At 37.9% G+C, this 25,721-nt stretch overlaps 1 protein-coding gene across 2 annotated transcripts in view; it reads right to left on the minus strand.

The window, feature by feature from the left end:
* Nucleotides 1-25,721, minus strand: part of SAMSN1 (SAM domain, SH3 domain and nuclear localization signals 1) — a 555,105-nt gene that overhangs the window by 339,373 nt on the left and 190,011 nt on the right. For both annotated transcript variants that reach the window (XM_078358566.1, XM_054248946.2), the window contains exons 4-5: nucleotides 17,304-17,377; nucleotides 2,669-2,835 (exon numbers count right to left, since the gene is read on the minus strand). The gene's annotated coding sequence lies outside the window, so the exon portion shown is untranslated. The remainder of the gene's footprint in view (nucleotides 1-2,668; nucleotides 2,836-17,303; nucleotides 17,378-25,721) is intronic.

Here is a 25,721-nt window from a genome sequence, read left to right on the forward strand (position 1 = left end):
GACTTAATGACTTGTTTCTAATGAATTAAATATAACAAAAGCAATGGGTTGTCATTTTAGTCCTTAAGTTGCAATAGACTGATGTGCCTCTTGCTTGCAGATTCTCTCTCTCGCTCGCTCGCTAGTTTTGATGAAGCAGGCTGCTATGTAGAAGTGGCCAGGTGGCAAGAAACTAAGGTTAGCCTCTGGCCTACAGTCAGGAGGAAACTGAGGCCCTCTGATGGCCTACAAGGAATTGAATTATGCCAAAGATCAAATGAATGAGCTTGGAAGTGGATCTTTTCATAGTTGGTCCTTGAAATTAGACCACAGCTCCAGATGTCACCATGATTGCAGCCTGTGGAAGATCCTAAGCAGAAAATCCAATTAAGCTTTACCTACATTCCCAGCCCACAGAAACTGTGAGATACTAAATACGCTGTTTTAAGACATTTAGTTTTGGGTAATTTATTACATAGCAGCATGTAATTAAGACACTAGACATTTTGTTTCTTTGTGATTCTTTGTTTTGTTTTTCCTTATTTTTTATGTTGTTCCAACATGTTTGCTGCTTCCTCTTTTAATAGGTTCAAGAATAGTGAGAAAAAGGAAAAGTAAAATGTTGGAGTAAATGGGTTTAGCAATAATAAAAACAAGAACAGAAAATCAAACACTGCATGTTCTCATTCATAGGCAGGTGTTGAACAATAAGAACACGTGGGCACAGGGAGGGGGACATCACACACTGGGGTAGGTTAGGGGTTTGGGGGGCTAGGGGAGTGACAGCAGGGGGCAGGGAGGCTAGGGAGGGAAAACACTGGGAGAAATGCCTGATATAGGTGATGGGGGATGGAGACTGCAAACCACCATGGCTTGTATGTACCTATGCAACAACCCTGTGGGGTGTGCACATGTACCCCAGAGTTTAAAGTACAATTGAAAATAAAATAGATTCCATTTTTTTAATTTCTAAGAATAAAATTTTGTAAGAGATATTTATTTTTAAAAGGAGTTACTCTTGAATTTACACATTAATATGTCCCCAAAATGTGTCTACAGATTTCTTCATTTACACACACAAAATCTAATATTTACCTTAGTTTACAGAAACCCATCCTTTTTGTCAGGTGAGTTACACCTAAATGAAGTTTATCACTTTCTTAATAAAGAAGTCTATGTCTTTGGTCTCTTCTTCCTAATGAATACCAAAATTTGAGGAGAAAGGTCTATAAGCAGGAGGGAAATGTGATCTGAACTTAAGACTTGAATATTGTTATTAGATTGGGACTATGTTAAGATGAATTGCTCTCTCATGGGATGACTCAATAACTTATGACTAAGAATTATGTAATAATTACAATGATACCCATATTGGTTCTTTTGAATTTGGGTAACAGAAGAACATAGGTCTTTAAACTTTGAGGCATATCTTTTTGGATCAAAACAACTTCTTTACATTTTATCCCTTTAAGTCCTTTAAAGCTTAGCACACAGAAAAAATAAGTCTTGGAGAGGAAAATTAAAGAAATCAACTTTCTTCGGAGCACATATAGATTTATTGTAGCCAACTGATGACATTGCAAAACTGGCACAAAGGCAAACACTTAATAAATAAATGGAAATCAGAGTGAATCAATTCCAGTGCTATATGTTTTGAACCTGGTCCTCAAAGGCAAGTCATCATCAGAAGAAAGAAATACACATTTAAGGAGTGTTAATTATTGTTTATCTCCAAGCCCAAAATAAAAAAAGCCTAAAACTTTTAGATTATCAAAAATCTACTATACTAGGATATTAAAGTATTTTAAAGAAAATGAGATTTCTGCTTAATAAAAAAAATCCCACTAAATAGCAAACTATTAGGAAAGAAAACCATTCTGAATCACTATATTTCTCAATCCAAATACAATACCATAAGCTATAATTAGGTAAAAAACTCTATATTTTGGATACTGAAGCTTGAATCATAATTGAAAGGAAACCCTCCCAATTCATGATTGCTGGTCTCACATATATTACAGAGTAACCTCTACTGTAGTTTCAAAGTTTCAGATTTTATTTCCAGTAGTTTTTGAAAGGTCATCAATTGACACAATGTAGTTGCTATTTGTGAAAGACAACAATTTTAATTGCAACTCGAAATCAATTGGAAACCAGTCCAGTCTCTAGAGGACACTTGCAATATGCTTCACAGGGCTAACCCCATTAAGCATCAAATGCAACTACAAACTCAGCACACCAAATATAGCTTTTCAAGGCACAAGAGAATAACTTCACATGAATGACAATTTCTGTAATGCTTAGGCTTAACAAAATCTTTAACTTTAAGTGTAATACTAATCAAAATAATTCCAGAAAACAGTTTATACATTATCATCTGGAGCTAGCTGGTAAGGATTGAGAAGTTTGTCAATAATTAGGTGCTCCGGATTTTATATAACTTATAAGTAGAGTTGTCAACTCTAAAATTTGGGGAGTTTAGTAGCTATATTAAGTTGGGGAAAATGTAGATCCCCAGCCTTAGTTTTCTCATCTCTAATATGGGAATTCTGGAACCAATGATCCTGTATCGATATACTATTGCTGTATAACAAATCACTCTACGATTAATGGCTGAAGACAACCACTTACTATTCTGAGTCAACTAAGGGACTGGCTCAGCAGTTCTGCTACCCTGGGCTATGCTCACCTGCTCTCAGATGGGCTCACTCATGTATCTGCTGTCACCTGGCTGGTTAACTGTAGTTAGCTCATCTCGATGGCATCATTGGGGACACTCAGCTCTCTTTCATTGGACTTCTGTTATATTTCTCCTTCAAGCTGGAAACAGCATCTTCTCATGGTGGTGGCAGGAGTCTACAAAAGAAAGAAGAAATGTAGAAACATATTTTAGCCTTCTGCTTGCATCAGTTCTGCTAAAATCCCTTTGTTCTAATCACACAGCCAACCTAGAATAAGGACTCTACCAATGGGCATGAATTAGAAAGGCATGGAAAATTAGATCCATTAGTATAATCACCTTATAATAATCTTAAAGTTGCTTTTCAGTATATAATTGTTTGAGTATAGGGTTTTTAAAAAGAAGCATCCAACATAAAATACTGAAAAATATACTGTAAGTGAGGAGGGAATATAAGAGAAAGAAAATCAGCTACCTCTTCTCTGCCATAAGTCTTTGTATAATTAGATACGAAAAGCCCATACTTGAAAAAAGATTAGATATATTTTAATTAAAAGTGAGTACCTTACAATAGACCTACCTTTCATGCAATTTTCTCTTAATGTATTTCTGTCAAAGTTTTCCAAAACGATGTAATAACCAAACAAGGAAAATTCAGAAGATAACTGTGTTTGATGAACGCATGATTTTATATATGTATTTTCACATCTCATTCCCATTCAACTAAGAGCAAAAGAAACATGAATGGGGAGAAAAAGGGAGTAATATCAGATTTTTAAAAAGGAAGAATATTGGGGGTTTTATTTTTGCACACTTTCCTGTAATGCCCATCAGAGACCCATTATAATAGCAAAGGGCATCTTCTGTTTGCAGTAGTTGGACCAATAGATAATAAGGAGTAATCTGAACCAAGTACATTGCACTGTGATGTCATGCCCAGGATCTGTTTTATAAACCACTAGTAGATAAAAGAACTCTTCCCTTATTGAATTCTTCTTTTAAGACTATAGAAGAACCCTATTAAATTTCATCTTCAAATTATGCTCATAGACAGTCTTAAAATCCAAGGTTATAAGTCATAATCTTGTCCACTGGTTAAATCACAGAGTGATAAAAATGCATTTCTTCCCTGTTTTAAAGGATAACCCTGAGAACTAGGGTATGGTAAAGGACAAAGCTATGTAAGCACCTATAAATCACAGTTATGTTTTTGCAGTAGGTCATGATATTTCTGCTTCCAACCCCTCTCTTCTTTTCCTCTGAGGTAGATCCTAAAACTTTGAATGAACACCCTTACAGTAATGTTTATACCTCTATATTTTACCAGTTATTTAAAGTAATATAATATTCATCTCTGTAATTCTAATTTTCTAATAATTCCTAAATTGAGTTAAAAGCTATAACCAATTTTCCTAATGCATGAAAACTTAAATGACTTATCAGAGGTCACATCAATCAACCACTCTGCCAAGACAAGAAATCTCAGTTTGGCTGTTGAAGCATTTACTCAGCTAAGGGAGTCAAGCTATCGCAGACCTTTGCCTATTCAAAATGTCTTGAAGGCTTGCCTTGCAAAAACTTGTCTTAGTCTGTATGGGCTGCTATAACAAAATATCATAAATGGGATAGCTTATAAACAATAGAAATTTATTTTTCATAGTTCCAAAGGCTGGACAATCCAAGATCAAGGCACTGACAGATTTGGTGTCTAGTGTAGGCCCACTTTCTGGCTCATTGATGACATCTTCTTGCTATGTACTCACATTGTGGATGGGGAAAAGCATCTTTCTCTGGTGTCTTCTGTAAGAACTCTAATCCCATTTGTGAGGGTTCCTCCCTAAGACCTAATCATTTCCCAAAGGCCCCAACTTCTAATCACATTGGAGGTGAGGATTTCAACATATGGGAGAACATAAACCTTAGGTCACAACAAAAATCATTTTATATTCTACATCATAACATGACCTTATTAAGACATCACAAAGGCATTGGAATTTCTTGTCAGTTAAGTTACCAATCTTTTATCCCCAGCCACATGTAGACTGACACAAGAGGAAGAAGCTGCAGGCTCATCCTGTGGTTTCAGTAATGCATTTCCCACTGCCATTTGCTCCAGTTCAGGAAACATGACCCTAAGCCAGCCTGTGCAACACTGTTTGAATTATTCCAGCAATCAAAGTTTCATTTTCTCCGTATTTGTATTAGTCCGTTTCACACTGCTGATAAAGATATATACCTGAGACTGGGAAGAAAAAGAGGTTTAATTGGACTTAAAGTTCTACATGGCTGGGGAGGCCTCAGAATCATGGCGGGAGGTGAAAGGCACTTCTTCTTATGTGGTGGTGGGGAGAGAAAATGAGGAGGGAGCAAAAGTGTAAACCCCTGAATAGACCCATCAGATCTCGTGAGACTTAATCACTATCATGAGAATAGCATGGGAAAGAATGGCCCCCATGATTCAATTACCTTCCCTTGGGTCCCTCCCACAACACATGGGAATTCCGGGAGATACAATTCAAGTTAAGATTTGATTGGAGACACAACCAAATTATATCCTTCTGCCCTGGCCTCTCCAAATCTCATGTCCTCACGTTCCCAACAGTCCCTCAGTCTTAACTCCACTCAGCATTAATCCAAAAGTCCACAGTCCAAAGTCTCATCTGAGACAAGCAAGTACCTTCCACCTATGAGACTGTACAATCAAAAGCAAGCTAGTTACTTCCTAGATACAATGGGGTACAGGCATTGAGTAAATACAGTCATTCGAAATGGGAGAAACTGGCCAGAACAAAGGAGTTCAGGGACCATACATGTCCAAAATCAGGTGAGGCAGTCAAATTTTAAAGCTCCAAAATGACCTTCTTTGACTCCAGATCTCACATTCAGGTCATGCTGATGCAAGAGGTGGGTTCCCATTGTTTGGGCAGCTCTGCCCCTGTAGCTTTGTATGGTACAGCCCCCCTCCCAGCTGCTTTCATGGGCTGGTGTTGAGATTGGAATGGAGACACAGCCAAACCACATCAATGTTAAAACAAAATCCTAACATAATTTTTTGTCTTACATATTGAACTTGGAATTCCTGACTTCTTATTTACTTGGAACTTCAACAATTGTTATAGATATATGACTTTTCTTTTCTGCCAGGACCTAATTATTATTTGAAAAAGTTACATGATGTCAGTTTCAATTTCTCTTGAGATTTCACTTGGATAATGTGTTATCACAATTTTGCCTTTAATTCACTCTCTGGTGAATTGCTCTGCTCTATCTACCTTTATAAAATGAGCACAAAAAGGAAGTAAAAATTATGGTTCTTACATGTATTTCTTATGTAAGATAGGATGGAAAGATGATTTGGAGCTATATTACAAAATGAGTCAGAATCTGCTTACTAATTCTGGAGGTCTTTTACAAACTCTCAAATTCTTCAGAAAACACAGCACTCTTTTAAAACATCATGTTACATGGCCATTCACTGCCTTTCATGCTACTACTCAAGCCCATGGTTTCTGAAAGTCCCTCCCAAAAAGAAGTTCAGAGTGTAACTAGGTTTTTATAACTACCATTTAAATCATCAAAATGGAATAGGTTCCTTTCTCCTAATTTACTTCTAATTTCTGTTTGGTAGGGAGTTCATCACTAAAATCCTCTCTGGAAGGTTTGCAAAGACAGAACTTTGGTTGAGGATGGGGGCAGAGGCAGCACTGGCCAATCTGGACTGCAGGGATCACTTTATAGGTCTTGAGAAAAAATAGTGATAGGAAGGGAAGTAGGAGAGAGGAATTAACTAAAGAGAAAAAAATCTCTTGTTTAAACTAGTGGGAGCAATGAAAATCTAGCAGCCCTGGTTTTATCTTTATTCCTTATTGATAAAACTAAACAGTAAACTGTATTTTTAAGTTAGCTTTTAATTTACAGGAGAGAAAGGGAAAGAAACCAAAAAGAACCCCCTTCTGGCCACTCTAATTTCTACCCTATTTTTTCCTTTAAAAAAATAAAAATTAAAAATATACTTACTTTTCCTACATTTTCCTATATTTAAAACATAATTTGGAGGAGGACTCAAGATGGCGCTGTGAGAACAACCCAGGATTGAAGCTCTCGCTGGACGCATGGAGAGGGTGAGTCGGGGAAGCATTTCCAGACGGATCTTAGTTGCCCACAGAACAGGGAAATTCCCAGGTATAAAAGAGACGCGGGACGCCAGGCAGAGGTCTCCGCTGGCATAACCGGCAGCCGGTGCGGCTCCGGCCTGCGCCGGAGCGCAGAGGCGCTCCACAGTGCTCCATACAAAAGCGCACTGTTACGGGTGCCCTGTTGAACCGGCAAACTAAGACCCGAGAGGGCTGAACTTGAGACTGAACGGGTCTTGAACTGTGACCCAGCCCAGGAAATCCCAGGGACTCAGCGTTTGGGGGAGCGCAGTGCGACAAACAAAACGGCGATTCCAAACGCTCCCGGTGAATAGGTTTTTTTTTTTTTAAAGTGCAGCTCCGCGGGGGAGGGGCGTCAGCCATCACCGAGGCAATCAGCCCCTACTGAGGTACACGCCCATTGCTGACGCAGCCTGCCTCTGCCGAGGCAACCAGGTACAACAGAGAGACTCCGCTGCAGGGCGTTGCCCGAGGCAACAGGGCGGAGACCACAGCAGAAGGGCGGAGCCTGCAGGAAAAGGGCGAACCTCACACCAACAGGGCGGAGCCTCAGCAGGCAAAAAGTGACTAGACTGCCTCCTAGCTGGGCAGGACAGTGAGGCGGACACTCACAAGGAAAGCCCCAACCCCCCCCCAGACAGAGCATCTGAGGAAAAAAAAGGGGTTTTCTTACGAGTTAGGTTGCAGCAGAACTAAACATAGCAGCCTAGCAGCCCTGAATGAACAACAGAGCTCACAGCTCAGCACTTGAGCTCCTACAGACTGTCTCCTCAAACAACTCCCTGACCCCTCTATATCCATAAGACGGACATTCGGCAGACATCATCCTGGGACAAAGATAGCAGAAAAAGAAACTGGTAGCATCCCTCACTGTTCCGCAGCCACTACAGGTGCACCCCAGACAAGCAGGGCCTGGAGTGGACCTCAGCGGTCATACAGCAAAGAGGCTAGACTGGTAGAAGGAAAACCAAGTAACAGAAATACTCCATCATCAACAATCTGGGTGTCCACTCAGAGATCCAATCAAAAAGTCAGTAACTACTCAGACGACAGGTGGATAAATCCACAAAGATGGGAAGAAACCAGCGCAAAAAGGAGGAAAACCCCCGAAAGCAGAGCACCTCGCAACCTAGAAAGGACCAAAACTCCTCACCAGCAAGGGAACAAAGCTGGACGGAGAATGACTGTGACGAAATGACGGAATTAGACTTCAGAAGGTGGATAATGAGAAACTTTTGTGAGCTAAAAGAACATGTTTTAAATCAACGTAAAGAAACTAGGAACCTTGAAAAAAGATTTGAGGAAATGATAACAAGAATGGATACCTTAGAGAGGAATATGAATGAATTAAAGGAGCTGAAAAACACAATACGAGAACTTCGCAAAACATGCACAAGTTTCAATAGCCGAATTGACCAAGCAGAAGAAAGAATATCAGAAGTTGAGGATCAACTCAATGAAATAAAACGAGAAACCAAGATCAGAGAAAAAAGCGCAAAAAGGAATAAACAAAGTCTCCAAGAAATGTGGGACTATGTGAAGAGACCTAACCTACGTTTGATAGGCGTACCAGAATGTGATGAAGAGAATGAATCCAAGCTGGAAAATACTCTGCAGGACATTATCCAGGAAAATTTCCCCCACCTAGCAAGACAGGCCAACACTCAAATGCAGGAAATACAGAGAACACCACAGAGATATTCCGAAAGAAGAGCAACCCCAAGGCACATAATTGTCAGATTCAACAAGGTTGAAATAAAGGAGAAAATACTAAGGGCAGCCAGAGAGAAAGGTCGGGTCACCCACAAAGGGAAGCCCATCAGACTCACAGCAGATCTCTCAGCAGAAACTCTACAAGCCAGAAGAGAGTGGGGGCCAATATTCAACATCCTTAAAGAAAAGAACTTTCAACCCAGAATTTCATATCCAGCCAAACTGAGCTTCAGAAGTGAAGGAAAAATAAAATCCTTTGCGAACAAGCAAGCACTCAGAGATTTTGTCACCACCAGGCCTGCTTTACAAGAGCTCCTGAAAGAGGCACTACACATAAAAGGAACAACCAGTACCAGCCATTCCAAAATCACACTAAATGCTAAAGAGCATCAACATAATGAAGAATCTACTACAACTAAAGGGCAAAACAGCCAGCTAGCATCAAAATGGCAGTGTCAAATTCACATATAACAATATTAACCCTAAATGTAAATGGACTAAATGCACCAATCAAAAGACACAGACTGGCAAATTGGATAAAAAGCCAAAACCCATCAGTGTGCTGTATCCAGGAAACCCATCTCACATGCAAGGATACACAAAGGCTCAAAATAAAGGGACGGAGGAAGATTTACCAAGCAAATGGAGAGAAAAAGAAAGCAGGAGTTGCAATCCTCATCTCTGATAAAATAGACTTTAAAGCATCAAAGATCAAAAGAGACAAAGAAGGCCATTACATAATGGTAAAAGGATAGATACAACAAGAAGAGCTAACGATCCTAAACATATATGGACCCAATGCAGGAGCACCCAGATACATAAGGCAAGTTCTTAATGACTTACAAAGAGACTTAGACTCCCACACAATAATAGTGGGAGACGTTAACACTCCACTGTCAATATTAGACAGATCAACCAGACAGAAAATCAACAAGCATATCCAGGGCTTGAACTCAGACCTGGAGCAAGCAAACCTGATAGACATTTACAGAACTCTCCACCCCAAATCCACAGAATATACATTCTTCTCAGCACCACATCATACCTACTCTAAAATTGACCACATAACTGGAAGTAAAGCACTGCTCAGCAAATGCAAAACAACTGAAATCATAACAAACAGCCTCTCAGACCATAGTGCAATCAAGTTAGAACTCAGAATTCAAAAACCAACCCAGAACCACACAGCTTCATGGAAACTGAACAACTGGCTCCTGAATGTTGACTGGGTAAACAATGAAATGAAGTCAGAAATAAAGAAGTTCTTCGAAACCAATGAGAACGAAGACACAACATGCCAGAATCTCTGGGACACATTTAAAGCAGTCTCTAGAGGAAAGTATATAGCAATAAGTGCCCATATGAGAAGAATGGAGAGATCCAAAATTGACACCCTATCGTCAAAATTGAAAGAGCTAGAGGAGCAAGATCAAAAAAACTCAAAACCCAGCAGAAGACAAGAAATAACTAAGATCAGAGCTGAACTGAAGGAGATTGAGACACAAAAAACCCTCCAAAAAATCAATAAATCCAAGAGCTGGTTTTTTGAAAAGATCAACAAAGTAGACAGACCACTATCCAGATTGATTAAAAAGAAAAGAGAGAACAACCAAATAGATGCAATAAAAAATGATAAAGGGGAAATCACCACAGATTCCACAGAAATTCAAACCATCATCAGAGAATATTACAAACAACTCTATGCACATAAACTAGTAAACCTGGAAGAAATGGATAAATTCCTGGAATCCTGGGTCCTCCCAAGCCTAAACCAGGAGGAAGCTGAAACTATGAATAGACCAATAACAAGGGCAGAAGTCGAGGAAGAAATTAAGAGCCCACCACACAAAAAAAGCCCAGGTCCAGACGGGTTCACAGCCGAATTCTACCAGACACACAAAGAGGAGCTGGTACCATTTCTTCTGAAACTATTCCAAATAATCCAAAAAGAAGGAATCCTACCCAAATCATTCTACGAGTCCAATATCATCCTGATACCAAAACCCGGCAGAGACCCAACAAGAAAGAAAACTTCAGGCCAATATCCATGATGAACATAGATGCAAAAATCTTCAATAAAATATTGGCAAGCCGATTGCAACAGCAAATCAAAAAACTTATTCATCATGATCAAGTAGGATTCATCCCAGGGATGCAAGGCTGGTTCAACATACGCAAGTCTATCAATGTAATTCACCACATAAACAGAACCAAAAACAAAAACCACATGATTATCTCAATCGATGCAGAGAAGGCATTTGACAAAATTCAACAGCTCTTTATGCTAAAAACCCTCAATAAACTCGGTATCGATGGAACGTATCTCAAAGTAATAAAAGCTATTTATGACAAACCAACAGCCAATATCATACTGAATGGGCAAAAACTGGAAGCATTCCCTTTGAAATCCGGCACTAGACAAGGATGCCCTCTGTCACCACTTCTATTCAATATAGTACTGGAAGTTCTAGCCACAGCAATCAGGCAAGAAAAAGAAATAAAGGGTATTCAAATAGGAAAGGTGGAAGACAAATTGTCTCTATTTGCAGACGACATGATAATATACCTAGAAGACCCCATCGCCTCAGCCCAAAAACTTCTGAAACTGATAAGCAACTTCAGCAAAGTCTCAGAATATAAAATCAATGTGCAAAAATCACAAGCCTTCCTCTACACCAATAACAGACTTAAAGAGAGCCAAATCAAGAATGAACTGCCATTCACAATTGCTACAAAAAAATAAAATACCTTGGAATACAACTCACAAGGAATGTAAGGGACCTCTTCAGGGAAAACTACTAACCACTGCTCAACGAAATCAGAGAGGCCACAAACAGATGGAGAAACATTCCATGTTCATGGTTAGGAAGAATTAATATCGTGAAAATGGCTATACTGCCCAAAGTAATTTACAGAATCAACGCTATCCCCATCAAGCTACCATTGACTTTCTTCACAGAACTGGAAAAAACTACCATGAACTTCATATGGAACCAAAAGAGAGCCCGCATAGCCAAGTCAATTCTAAGCAAAAAGAACACAGCGGGGGGCATCACACTACCAGATTTCAAACTATACTATAAGGCTACAGTAATCAAAACAGCATGGTACTGGTACCAAAACAGAGATATAGATCAATGGAACAGAACAGAGGCATCAGAGGCAACACAACATAGCTACAACCATACAATCTTTGATAAACCTGACAAAAACAAGCAATGGGGAAAGGACTCCCTGTTCAACAAATGGTATTGGGAAAACTGGCTAGCCATGTGTAGAAAGCAGAAACTGGACCCCTTCCTGACACCTTACTCCAAAATTAACTCCAGATGGATTAAAGACTTAAACATAAGACCCGGCACCATAAAAACCCTAGAAGGAAATCTAGGCAAAACCATCCAGGACATAGGAGTAGGCAAGGACTTCATGAACAAAACAGCAAAAGCATTGGCAACAAAAGCCAAAATAGACAAATGGGACCTAATGAAACTCCACAGCTTCTGCACGGCAAAAGAAACAGTCTCTAGTGTGAATTGGCAACCAACAGCATGGGAAAAAATTTTTGCAGTTTACCCATCTGACAAAGGGCTGATATCCAGAATTTACAAAGAACTCAAACAGATTTACAGGAAAAAAACAAACAAGCCCATTCAAAAGCGGGCAAAGGATATGAACAGACACTTTACGAAAGAAGACATATATGAGGCCAACAATCATATGAAAAAATGCTCATCGTCACTGGTCATCAGAGAGATGGAAATCAAAACCACATTGAGATACCATCTCACGCCAGTTAGAATGGCGATCATTAAAAAATCTGGAGACAACAGATGCTGGAGACGATGTGGAGGAAAAGGAACACTTTTACACTGTTGGTGGGAGTGTAAATTAGTCCAACCATTGTGGAAGACGGTGTGGCGATTCCTCAAGGCTTTAGAAATAGAAATCCCATTTGACCCAGCAATCCCATTACTGGGTATATATCCAAAGGACTATAAATCGTTCTACTACAAGGACACATGCACACGAATGTTCATTGCAGCACTGTTTACAATAGCAAAGACCTGGAATCAACCCAAATGCCCATCGATGATAGACTGGATTGGGAAAATGTGGCACATATACACCATGGAATATTATGCAGCAATCAGAAATGATGAGTTCGTGTCGTTTGTAGGGACATGGATGAATCTGGAGAACATCATTCTCAGCAAACTGACACAAGAACAGAAAATGAAACACCGCATATTCTCACTCATAGGCGGGTGATGAAAAATGAGAACACATGGACACAGAGAGGGGAGTACTAAACACTGGGGTCTATGGGGGAAAAGGGGAGGGCCAGTGGGAGGGGGAGGTGGGGAGGGATTGCCAGGGGAGAAATACCAAATGTGGGTGAAGGGGAGAAAGCAAACAAAACACACTGCCCTGTGTGTACTTATGCAACTGTATTGCATGCTCTGCACATGTACCCCAAAACCTAAAATGCAATAAAAAGAAAAAAAAAAAACATAATTTAACCTTCTATTGTTCATTGTAATTTATTGTATTTCTATTTCATTGTTATAAATGCAGTATACACACATAAATTCCTTGTCTTTAATGACAAGAAGAAAATTAGTCTTTTAAAGATATATTTTTTATTTTAAATTTACATTTAAAAGTCTATCACTCGTAGATTAATTTTGTTATTTTTATCTTAATAGGAGCAGAAAATAAGTTTGTTTTGATTATCTCAAACTCTGGGAGGTCTTTAAAATTAAATAACGAATCAGAGTTTTATTCACAACAACTGTCTTTTGTCTTGTTCTAGAAAATTAAGGGGACTACACATAGCAAAAATCCCAAGGCAGTGTTTGTTTCATGGTGTTACTCGAATCTATGATGAGGTCATTTCATAGACTTATTCTTTAGAAAATGAAACTCCTTAGGGCAGACTGACCCGGGTTGCTCAGGAATGTAAATAAAAATGATTATTTCTCTCTTTACATAAGACAATATTTTACTACATTGCATACCATAATAATCTTTCTCATGGCCAATACAGAAATAAAAGCATCTACCAAATATGGTTAAATCCTCAAAGCAAAAGCAGTACTGGAAATTGACATCACTTACATTTAGTCACATTTTCAAAAAAGCGTGATTAATGAAACAGAAGTGTTCTCATGGAGAGTGTGCACCATGTGCTAGTGACAGTTATATCAGAACAAACTACATGTAACATTAATCTTCCTTTTGCTCTGGTATCTCCCGAGTGAAATGCTTGGGTGTGTGTGAAAACCGTAGGGAGAATGACAACTCATTTGGTATTGATTTGGCCTTTGTCCCGGCTCTCTCTCACATTACCAACCCCTTCCTCATCCCTGCTGTCACTGACTTTGAGAAAGCACATGGTTCAACCATTTGACATTCTCTCTGTAAGACCAGGGATGAGTCTGCTTGGCATACCTCTGTTTATAAGTCAGTTTTAAGTAGGTTACCATTCTACATAAAACCCTTCACCTCTCAGAGTTAGTGGTGTGAGCCTGAAAGTTGCCAGGACATGCTAAACTTTTCCTGAGATAGAGTCCAGTCAGCAATTTTATGACAGTCCTTCTGACCTGAGCTTTGCCTAATAGCATCAAGTCAGTCACAGGACAGTCAGGAGGTTGGAAATGTAACACTTGATGAGGTTTTCACATTGATAACGAGGATAAGCAACTGTGTCATCAGGAGGCTCCAAAGTCCAGGGTCCATTCAGGGCCAACTACAGCATTGCCACCATTTCTAAGTCCAGGCAGTTTCCACCGACTGAAGCCCTGCAGGAGGCAGCTTCCCATAGCTAAATCTGAAAGGACCATAGCCAGCCCCACTGAAGTCCCAGGAAAAGGCCAGGTTGCCTAAGAGTCATGAGACAGCTGGAAAAGTCCCCGCACCTGACACACCGTTATGGACAGTGCTGCCTCACAGACACCTGAAAGGCACATCAGGGACAGTGTCCGGGTCACGCCAGAAGAGGCACATTCAATCAAGGAGGTTTTGTTTGGGGCTCACATTTAGACAGAGAACGATGCCTTCTCTGTCATTTTTGTAGTTTTTTTCATTGTGTTTGAAAACAGGAGTTCTCTCTTTGGCCTGACAGTATCCCTTCCATGGTAACTGAAGCTTTCCATTGCAGCGGTGCTCCTGAGGGGGGCGACATTGAACCTGCTCAGGGCTCAGTTTTCCTCTTCCCGGATCTCTGGCCTCCTGGAGCATGAGTAACACTATGGCCTGCACAGACAGGGCTTCATTGTCCTTAAAAGGAAAAATGCCTGCATGTCCAGAGTTGGACCAAGCCAGAACAGTAGCCCCTGAGAAGCGCTAGATACATTTTTGACAGTTCCTGTTTACTTTCCATAGGAGAGAGATTATGAGAAGAACATAAGACCACATTTGTACTAGTTTTCATGATTCATGTTATCACTGAAACCAGATGCTATTCTGAATCAAACAACTGTGAAGTGATGTGCAATTCTAATATCTGCTTAATTAATCAAATATTCATTAATACATAAGAAAGCTTTCTATTTGTGTTTTAGAGTACACATTCATCACATGCTCATAAATACTTAAATACAGGAGGCATGCTTGGCAGAGAAATTATTAACTTTTCAGAGATCTGCATATTTTGGAAAGTTTTGGGGGGATTAAATTTTAATGAAACAGCTTTTACTTAATCATAGAAAAATCAAATAATTTTCTAGATTCTGAAAGAAAAATAGATTATAAATTGTAAATGCCTTTTGTCTGTGACAACCGTGCTATCCTTAGTAATTGTATAATATTATGAATCTTGGGAAACAGTGCAAAGCATCAAAAATTTTTATATTTACCTACATATGGATATATATGTAAACATATATATAGACTCTAATATACCTTTATCTATATTGTTTAATATTGATTAGAATTGCTTATAAATTTATATTAATAAGAAATACATCCTGATCTAGTAGAATTTTAATAATTTAATACAATCATGTATCACTTAACGATGAGGACACGTTCTGATAAATGCACCCTTAGGCAAGTTCGTCATGTGCACAGCAACATCATGGTGTACTTACACAAACATAGATGGTATAGCCGATTGATTCTAGGCTATGGATCTGTACAGCATGTTACCGTATGTAGGCGATTGTAACACAATGGAAAGTATTTCTGCATCTCAACATAGAAAAGATACAGTACAAAGATGGTATTATAATCTTATGGAACCATCATCATATATGCAGTCTATTGACTAAAATGTCATTTTGCATGATAAGGGCATTTACTCCAACATTACTTCATTAGATTGGCATCCTTGCTGACTCAAGACCCTTTCCTTATGGAGTAAGGAAATGATGATGATCACCTATTGATTCTCAGAAAGTCTTATATTCTCACTCTTACGTCACCCTCTGTTATTTCCCTCTGCCTTTCACAGCTAGCTGTCCACTTCTTCACTTCACACTCACTAGTCAACTGCTGTGAACTTGGCTTTTACCTTGATCTCAGCTCCCCCAAAAGTCACCAATCATTTCCTAAATGCAAAATACAATGACCTTTTCTCTGTGTCCATCATATTTTGTATAACATTTGATATTGTAATGAGTTGAACTGAATCCCTTTCAGAAAAGACAAGTTGAAATCCTAACCTTCAGTAACTCAGAACGTAACCTTATTTGGACAAAGAGTTGTAGCAGATGTAATTAGTGATGAAAGGAGGTCATACTGGAGCAGTTAGCCCCTGGTCCAATATTACTGGCGTCCTTCGAAGAAGATAGCCATCTAAAAACATATACACAGAACATACTGTGACAATGAAGACAGAGATTGGAATTAGGCCTTTGCAAGCCAAGGAACACCAAAGATTGCCAGCAAACCACCAGAGGCTAAGAAGAGGGCAAAGAAGAGTCTCTCACAAACTTAAGAGAGAGTGTGGCCCTGCTGATGCCTTGATTTCAGACTGCTAGCGTCTAGAATTGTGAGATGATCAATTTCTTTTATTTTAGGCCATTTATGGTGCTTCATTATGGCAGCCCTAGGAAACTGATACAGTTACTACTGACCAAAGCTTTAGTCTGAGCTTATCACAATTTTTTAAATGCTCTTGACCACAGGGTTTCATACACCATATTTTTCCAGGAGCCTGGCTATAGATGTCATAGATCACAGGATTCTTTACTGCCCCTCATCTCTCTTTTTTTTTTTTTTTTTGCAACAGGATTTAACTCTGTGTTGCCTAGGCTGGAGTGCAGTGGAGCAATTATAGTTCACTGCAGCCTCTCCATCTCCTGAGCTCAAGTGATTTTCTCTCATGCTCCCAAGAAGCTAGAACAACAATCGTGCATCACCACACCCAGCTAATTTTTATTTTTTCATAGAGATGGGGTCTTGCTTTGTTGCCCAGGATAGTCTCTAACGCCTGGCCTCAAAGGGTCCTCCTGCCTCAGCCTACCAAAGCATTGGAGTTACAGTCATGAGCCAGCACATCCAGCCTGATATTCCTTTTAAGACCTCAAACTATCCTACAGTATCAATTGCCACAGATATGTTAGGGTTGCTCAAGTTCATATCTACAGCATGAACCTCTCTATGGCTCCATGGGTCAACCTCCTGTGTTTTCCTGCAGCACACCAGAGTCAGTAATATTCAGAAGCCTCATTCACTCTTTCAAAGTTACTAACTGTATAGCCCATTTTCACATTAATATAAAGAAATACCTGAGACTGGGTAGTTTATAGAGGAAAAAGGTGTGATTGACTCACAGTTCTGAATTGCTGGGGAGTCCTCAGGAAACTTAACAATCATGGCCGAAAGGGAAGCAGGCAGCAGGGACCCTCTTCACATGGCGACAGAAGAGAGAAGAGTAAATGAGTGAAGCAGGAAGAGCCCCTTATAAAACAACCAGATCTCATGAAAATTTATTCACAATCATGGGAACAGCATGGGGAAGATCACTCCCATGATCCAAACACCTCCCACCATGTCCCACCCTCAACATGTAAGGATTATGGTGATTATAATTCAAGATGAGACTTGGTAGGGACACAGAACCAAATCATATCAGTAAACATTCTTTCATCTATATCCCTAAGGCTAATGTTCCTATAGAAGTTCTGCAATGAGGCTTGTCACCTCCTGTAGCTTTATAATATTCTTGAAAGCAAGAAATATATCCTTGTGAATTCCTGTCCTAAAGTTGAGTTGAAAGGTCTTCAAAACTCTGACAAAATTGGCATGTTTTCCCTTTCCTTTCTCATTGGCTGGCAGTGAAATCTGATATCTTCTACATCCCAGGATTGCTTCTAAATGGAAGCAATATGGGAACAAGCCTTTCCCTCTCCCTCTTTGACCCTAGGTGAAGAGAAGAAAACCAGGCTGACAGAGATGCTTATGGGAAGCTACAGATCAGAGTGAGAGGAGAAGACCATAATGAAGTAGGGAGTGTCTTCCTTTGGGTCTACCAGGAATGGATCTACCTCTGCTCACCATTCAAAGGTCTTTTTTTTTTTTTTTTTTTGCAGGTTTAAAATAATTTTATCCTGCTTTGGAACAGCTTAACAGTATAATAAAGTTCTGAACTATCAGGGAAAAATATTTCTTTCCTTATTTATTTACTTATAATTTTTCACATGAACCTTGTTTCATGAATGGATAGAGAAAAAGCAATGACAAATTTTTATTTGAAAGTGATCTTGACAATGTTTAAAAACTACAACATTGGGAGGAAATTCAGCCTCCCATTATGAAGGCTTCCAAAAACCAACTATAACTTTTAGAAGAAAAAAAAATTCTGCATTTTGGCAATCAGAAAAATGGCATGTTATGTAAAAACAGAAAAGTTGTATTTCAGCCATGCAATTCAGGGGAATTGTTAAGTTGAGGGTCTAATCTAATACACAATTTTTAAAAAGACTAAATACAAGCTCTACAAACTAAAAAAGCAGATTCCCAGACTGCTATTGAAACTCTTTTTACTTACTGATATTTCTCACTGCTAAAGTATCAAAATGGTACTACATTAAACTAGTCAGGACCATCTTTATCATCTGATAATTATTTGCATATCACCTATACATACTATGCTGAAAGCTGTAACTTAACATGTATTTCAGAACTAGGTATATATATAATTACCATGATCCTAGAACCTGATAAAGTCCACAAAATAAAACCCTAGATTGATCCATTGATTGATTGATTGATTGAGACACAGTTTTGCTCTTTTTGCCCAGGCAGGAGTACAACAGCAGGATCTCGACTCACTGCAACCTCTGCCTCCCAGGTTCAAGTGATTCTCCTGCCTCAGCCTCCTGAGTAGCTGGCATTACAGGCATGCACCATCATGCCCAGCAAATTTTTCATATTTTTAATAGAGATGGGATTTCACCATTTTAGCCAGGCTGGTCTTGAACTCCTGACCTCAGGAGATATGCCCGCCTTGGCCTCCCAAAGTGCTGGGATTACAGGCGTGAGCCACCAAACCCATCCCCCAGAATTATTTAATTTATGAAACAACACTAGAAAGTAATAACCCAGAAAATATTCCAACTATTTTTCTACACATGACTGAGAACTTTCAATTCATTCACATAAGATGAACTAGGACTCCCAGAATCTAATTGTAGCACCATTCCTTTCTCTACTCAAAAAGCAAAACAGAACAGCAAATAGTGACTTTGAGTCTCAACTATTTTTTAAAAGTTGTAAAAAAAAAAAAAAACTGGAAAAGTTAAATCATTTAAATAACATCTAAAAATTATTCACAGTATATCCTGATAAGTAAGTGGACTACTATATTAATAAATAAACCATAGCAAGACTTTTGATTCACTATTTAAAAGCAACTTTAAAATTGGTCACTAAAATTTTTTATTACATCAAAGGATTAGAGAAGTAAAACCGTATGACCACTTTAATAAATTTCAAAATGATAACTGAAGAAAATGTCATGACAAGGTAAGGCTTATTGTTTAAAATGATTCAACATTTTTATCTAGTAAAACTTGCAAAATCCAAGATTTAGGATTCTTTCTTTATGTGAAGAATATTTATCTTACATCAATAGCTAGAATCACAATTAACTACGACTGTTAAAATGTTTTAGACAGTAAAATTAAAACAAGAAATAAGATAAATATGCCTGCTGACATAATTACATTTTGGTATGGTGTGAGTTTTGCCAATAAAGCAAGAAAAGAAAAATACAGCTTTAGAAAGGAGGAGATAATTTAACGCTATGTTCAGATGATATGCGACTGTCTTTCAGAAGACCCTGAGAACCAATTTAGAAATTCTAAGACTACAAGAGTTGAATAGTTGTTTGAGTTCAGCCTGAGTAAGACATAAACAGCCTTCACATACACTAGCAATTGTCATTTATAAACAGTATAGGAAAAATTCCATTTATGATTTATAATATAAATTTTTGAAATGAATAGTACCAAAATAAGCTTGGGAAATATGTAAGACCTATATAAAGACAACTGAGAAATTCTAAAGGAAACCATTATAAGAATCTATAAATAAATAGAAGTCTAAATATATAATGTTTTAGTATAGGAAGCCACAATATTGCACACATGTGAAGTCTCCTCAAATTGTTTTACAGATTAAATACAACTTCAGTAAAAAACTTTTAACAAATTATTTTAATTTGACAAACTGAATATTTTACATTACACAGATGAGAATTTAATACATGAAAATATAGATAGCTATTTATGTGACATTACTATGAGAAACTCTTTTTAGGTATTAATCCAAAACAGTATTTCACAGTGTGGTTTATTAACTATTTTATGTAGAAGTAGCTAGGTACATTCTAGCAAACAGTCACCAGGGTCACACCAAAGGATTATGACCCTACTTACTAAAGATGCTAACCCAGGATTATTATACCCTGATGGTGGGTCCTGAGACTCTGTCTTAATGAGCACTCCAAAAAATTCTGATGCACATTACATTTGAGAATCGCTACCAGGAAGAGTAAGACTGATAGATTTATTACACAGTTTATGAAAATTTCTATAAAATAAATACACAAAATCAGATAGGGTATGGTGGCTCAAGCCTGTAATCCCAGCAGTTTGGGAGGCTGAGGTAGGTGGATAACTTGAGGCCAGGAGTTCGAGACCAGCCTGGCCAACATGGTGAAACCTTACTAAAAAAAAAATAAAAAATTAGCCAGGCATGGTGGCGGGCACCTGTAGCCCCATCTACTTGTGGGACTGAGATACAAGAATCATCATCATCTGAACTCATGAGGCAGAGGTTACAGTGTGCTGGAATGAAGCCACTGTACTCCAGCATGGGCAACAGAGCAAAACCTTGTCTCAAAAAAACAAAAGATAAAAGATAAATAAATATAATCTAAAGTCAAAAGAAAACCTGGTTAGAAACATTACCATATAATAAAATGAAATAATAATAATAAATCAATAGAAAAAAAAAACCAGTGAGAAAAATTTGACTTTCTCCAAACACAAGTAAGAAAAGAATGAGGACAGCCAATTCACAAATAGAAGAATGAAAAGACAAAAAGCAAATAAAAAAGAAAACAAGACAGTTGATACTCACTTACAAAATAAAACCAGATAAAGATTTCTTTACAAATTGAGAAAGATGTTTTTAAGCATAATGATAAGTGTTGGCAAATGAACTTGTCCCTCTCAAATATCATGTGAGAATATCACTTGATACAATTTTACTGGACAGTTATTTAGCAATATGCATGAAGTATCTAAAAATTATTAATTCCCTTTGACCTAGTAATTTTATTCCTTGGGAATTATCCTGAAATAATAATCAGACCTGCACCAAAGATTCACATACACGGAATAAATAAAAGTAAGAATTAAATCATGTTTTGATTAGAAAAATGAAAACAACAAAAATTCCTCAAATAGGGAAGTTTTTCATAAAGTTTTTAATAATCTGGAAAATTCTTATCATATAATTTCAGTATCCCTCAGATATATAGTTCCAAGTTTATGAAAGAGAGATATGTATGCAGGACATTCCTCAGATATACGATTCCAAATTTATAAAAGACATATATATGTATTTATGTACATATGCACATGCATACATATGTATATATGTTTGTATATCCACACACATATATTCTATGTGTATGGTACTGAGAAAATGATTCTCAGAAATTTTTAATAATATATGGTAGTTTCCATTTTCTTTATTCTTTCTTCATTTTTCAAGTTTTCTACAAAGTAAATATGTGACTTTACTGGTTAAGAAGAAAAAAATGGTTAACAAAACTGGCATGCCATAAAATTTTTTTGAAGCTCTCATTTGGAAACATATTCAGAGCTTGTTTAAGTCATAAACACAAACATACACAAAAACCTCTCATGAGAGACACTTAAAGCGGACCTTATCCATGTGACTATGTGTTATTTACTTATTAAGCAATCTGGCCACAGTATGTATGGAGGGGACTGAAAGAGGCTCAAAGTCACCAACTTGACTTTTGAACCTTTAAAAAATAACTTCACTGTTTTACCAATGGTGAATTTTTGAATATTGATTATTAAATAAGAATTAATCCCAAATTAGTGTTGATGATTCTGTTTATATTATAGCTTTCATTGGATTGGGTATACAAAGGAACTTTCAAATAGATAAGTTTTGGATCTAAGCTGGCTTATAAAATTACAATCACCAGGAAGAAACATCCTAGTGTTTAAGATTTCCATTTTTAACTTATGTTGTTACTGTACTTTACAAAAACAGAAACTCTGTTATTTCTAACTTACTATACATGTCATGTGAGAATAAATAAACTCACTAGGCTTGGGTGAGAAACAGCAAACACATTTAAAGAGCTGGATGCCTACACCCTCATCCAACCCCACCAAATGATCACATTTTTCTGAATGATGCATTGAAAATGAAGCCTTGGCCAGATGCAGTGGCTCATGCCTGTAATCCCAGCAATTTGGAAAGCCAAGGCTGGCAGAACACTGGAGGTCGGAAGTTTGAGACCATCCTGACCAACATGGAGAAACTCCATCTCTACTAAAAATACAAAACTAGCTGGACATGGTGGCAAATGCCTGTAATCCGAGCTACCGGGAGGCTAAGGCAGGAGAATTGTTTGAACCTGGGAGGTGGAGGTTGCAGTGAGCCGAGGTCACGCCATTGTTCTCCAGCCTGGGCAACAAGAGTGAAACTCTTGTCTCAGGAAAAAAAAAGAAAATGAAGACTAAACCCACAGATACATATCTGTTTTTTATATATGTTAAATATACATATGTAAAACATACACATTTCCATATAAAGAGTAGACCCAAAGATCCATTTCTATATATATGTATATATACATAAAGTATATATTTGCATATAAAGACTAGACCCACAAATACATAACTGTAAAGCCTCAAAGTCACTGACCATTGGCTTTTGAACTTTTAAACACAGATACATACCTGTGGGTCTAGACTTTATATGCATATATATATGCTTTATGTATGTATATTTTCTAGATATCATTTTATGTGGTTTATATTTATTCAATTTTTATTTGCTTCGTTCAGGGCCAATGTATCTATCCACTTTTCAGAAAACATTAGGAATTAGTTGTATTTTAGAAAGACATGTAGAATAACAAATTTCAATTTGGACTAGCCACTTTTCAAGTGGCCAATCACCACATGTGGATAGTGGCTATCCTACCAATCAGCACAGAGCTACACAAAGGGCATATGAGTGCTTATTTTACTATACTTGCAATTTCTGTAGGTTTGAATTTTTTTTAAATAAAAAGTTGACCAGTTGCAGTGGCTTATGCCTGTAATCCTAGCACTGTGTGCGCTGAGATGGGTGAATCGCCCGAGGTCAGGAGTTTGAGACCAGCCTGGCCAACATGGTGAAATCCCGTCTCTACTAAAAATACAAAAATATTAACCAGGCATTGTGGTAGGCACCTGCAATCCTAGCTACTCGGGAGGCTGAGGCAGGAGAATTGCTTGAACCCAGGAGGCAGAGGTTGCAGTGAGTCTAGATGATGCCATTGCACTCAGCCTGGGTGACAAAACTGAGACTCTTTCTTAAAAAAAAAAAATGTTTGAGTCGGGGAAGGCCTTTGAAAACATTCCAATCACATTCGTTCTGCTGCAGACTGTTGACTGTTCTTAATCCCTGCAAAACATAGTTAATTCACTAGCAGTTTTGCTTTTCAAGCAGTGACATCCCCATAGGACCATCCTGTGGTCTTTCTATTCTTTGCATAGTTTCATGGTTCTTAGAGGGGAAAAAAAAGGATGTCACACATAACAAACAAACTAACCACTAGACACTAAAAGAGAAAAGGGTTTTGGCATGGCTCAAAAAATGTCATATATATAATTTTTAAATCAGTGCTGCAGTTTGTGGCCCAGCAAGTGAAACGGCATTTTGCTTCCTCCCAAGAATCCTTTGTTCTTGTCATGAACCAGAATCTCAGCTTCTGCACTGGGAGGCAGAGTCTTCTCTGTTCTGGGAGGCAGAGTCGTCTTTGACCTGGTCTGTCTCCTTTGACAAGGAGATAGATTTTAGCTTGTCCAAAAAAAGATAACCCCTGCTGCTCCTTGTTTGGGAGGAAAAACACATTCTCCTTCCTGGGAGAGGTTGAAAGAAGAATTGACTACAAAAGAAAATGTAACAAGTCTTCATTTTCAATTCATTTCCCTTTAATTGTTAAGCCAAGTACAGCGTGCCTTGAGTGATGTGGCAACAGGCTGAATTTCCCCTTCTTTCTCAAATTGTCTCTTATTTTGACAACAGCCTCTTTTCATTAATAAGAAATCAATTACATGTTCCTCTGTTTTCTTAACAAAAATATGCACTACTTGTGGATAGGATGGTCACATACTTTTGCAGTCCAGAATGCTGGGGACTAGGGGATAGGAAAAAACTTAGAGAAGCAGGTTTTGCTGCAGAAAAATAGTAGCAATGCAGCTACCCTAACTGGAGAGGAACAAAGCTAACAGTTGCACTTCTTGTTCCTTTCCAATGCCATTCTGGCATACCTGAGTTTTCATAGTCCTGGAGAATCTTGAGAGATAATAAAACTTTGTGATTGTTTTAGAACTTCAAAACTTTTGTAGAGGATTTACTTGAAATATCAGAGAGGTTCTTGTGGGAGAGGATGTGAGGATATATTTTTAAGCCAGATGTCAAAACCACTTATTTTAGCTTCTCAAAAGAAGGAAGGAGAAGAAAGGAAGAAATGAAGGAAGGGAGAGACGGAGAAATAGGGAAGGAGGACAGGGTAAAAAAAACACTGTTGGAGTTCACAAAAATTTGATTAAGTGTAATGAAAACCTTAATTTATTGATAAAAGAACTCATTTATTAAGTCCTTTTAACTTTATTCATATTCCTAACCATGAATATGTAAATTTATGTATTTATTTCCAAAATTGAAGTTTAAAGGCAATCTCTGTATCCTCTCCATATGTATTTTTAAAATCGAATATAACATAAAATATTTATTCAGATTTTTTCTTTTCTTCAATCTTCAGTGAAGAAAAATATAATTTTCTTCCTTCAGCAGAGATTGCACAACAGTTTTAATAAAATCGATCCATTTCACCTCTAGATATAGAATATTTCCCGAAGGGCCACAACAAGTCCAAGTTGGTTTGTCTTTGTCAAAGCAGATAAGCTGTTAAACGAAAGAAACAGCAGCAGAATCTTCCCACTAACTGAACTAGGAGAGAGGAATGAAGAAGGTGAACTCTACATGCAAACATACGTGTCATTTTTTTTCCTCATATGTCTCCTGCTCTGTTTCCCCCAGTTCTGTCTGCAATAGCAGCCATACTGCACTTAGACTATTGAGATATACTGAAACTTGAAAGAAAAGGGAATGTATAATGTGCAAATGCAATATTACTATTACTATTCAATAACTTTGCAAATAATTTTATTACCTTAAGACGCCATGGTTTCTTTGTTTCCTCTTTCTGTGTCCCATTCTCTGCCTCCAGCTCTGGGTCTGTTTCTCTCTCACACATGCTCATCTAGTGGGGTATACATATTAATAATATGTGGGAATTTCCTACTTAAAGCTATTTCGTCTTTAAACCAAGGATAGCATAATACTTGGATCCAATAAACAAATGATCATTTCTCAACATTTAAAATAAACAATCTGGCAGAAGACTGTAAATGAATACTTAA

The sequence above is a fragment of the Callithrix jacchus genome, chromosome 21 (assembly GCF_049354715.1).
Source record: "Callithrix jacchus isolate 240 chromosome 21, calJac240_pri, whole genome shotgun sequence".
NCBI lineage: Eukaryota > Metazoa > Chordata > Mammalia > Primates > Cebidae > Callithrix > Callithrix jacchus.